This window comes from Octopus bimaculoides, chromosome 6 (genome assembly GCF_001194135.2).
Source record: "Octopus bimaculoides isolate UCB-OBI-ISO-001 chromosome 6, ASM119413v2, whole genome shotgun sequence".
Taxonomy (NCBI): Eukaryota; Metazoa; Mollusca; class Cephalopoda; order Octopoda; family Octopodidae; genus Octopus; species Octopus bimaculoides.
The window spans coordinates 52,814,253-52,815,154 of record NC_068986.1 but is presented as its reverse complement, the minus strand read 5'-3'; positions in this window follow the sequence as shown (position 1 = coordinate 52,815,154).

Here is a 902-nt window from a genome sequence, read left to right as displayed (position 1 = left end):
TATATATATATATATATATATATATATATATATATATGTGTGTGTGTGTGTGTGTGTGATAATTGAAATTTGGTGATTATTCAAATGCACTCGTTTCTGATTACTATGCAGACACTTAACACTCTAATCACCCAAACGAGCCATTGCTGGATAAAGCCATGCCCTCTGTCAATTAGTTCGGCTTTGGGTGCTCGATCTCGAATTGTCAGTTTAATTCAACACATCTTTCCATTTTGGTCGTTGTGGCCCACTATTTCTTTTGAAGTCTCATAGAATCTTAGTCTAGCATCTTTTGACTACTGTATCGTTACTTAACTTCAGAACGTTTCCAAAGCAACTCCATTTGAATGATGTTATGGATTTGACAACATTATTGAGTTTTGTTCGGTTTAGATTTTGCCCCGTTGCTTATGGTCTTTTCTCATTATCCCAGATATAATGGATTGATATGGATGCTTGAAACGCTTACATATTACTTGTCAGTTCATTTGTCGGATTCTATGTTTCTGCCTCATAAGAAACAGTGGTGATGACAAATTGGTTGTCATCTCAGCTTCTTAGTATCAGAAGAAAATTCCTCTTAAAAGACAAGTTTTTAACAACCGATTTTGTTAACTTGCCATTTCAAATTAATTTGCTGTTTTATCCCTTTTGGTGGTTGGTTTGTTATAAGCTAGACAATCTAGGTGTGACTTATTGCGACAGACTTGAAACGGATTTTTCTTTATTTATGATATCAAAAACTTCAAACATATTCTTTGTCAGTCCTACAGCCTTATTTTTCATATTCAATTGGCGTAGGCGTAGCTGTGTGGTAAGAAGCTTGCTTCCCCACCACATGGTTCCGGGCTCAGTCCCACTTGGGAAAAATATCTTCTGCAATAACCTCGAGCCTACCAAAT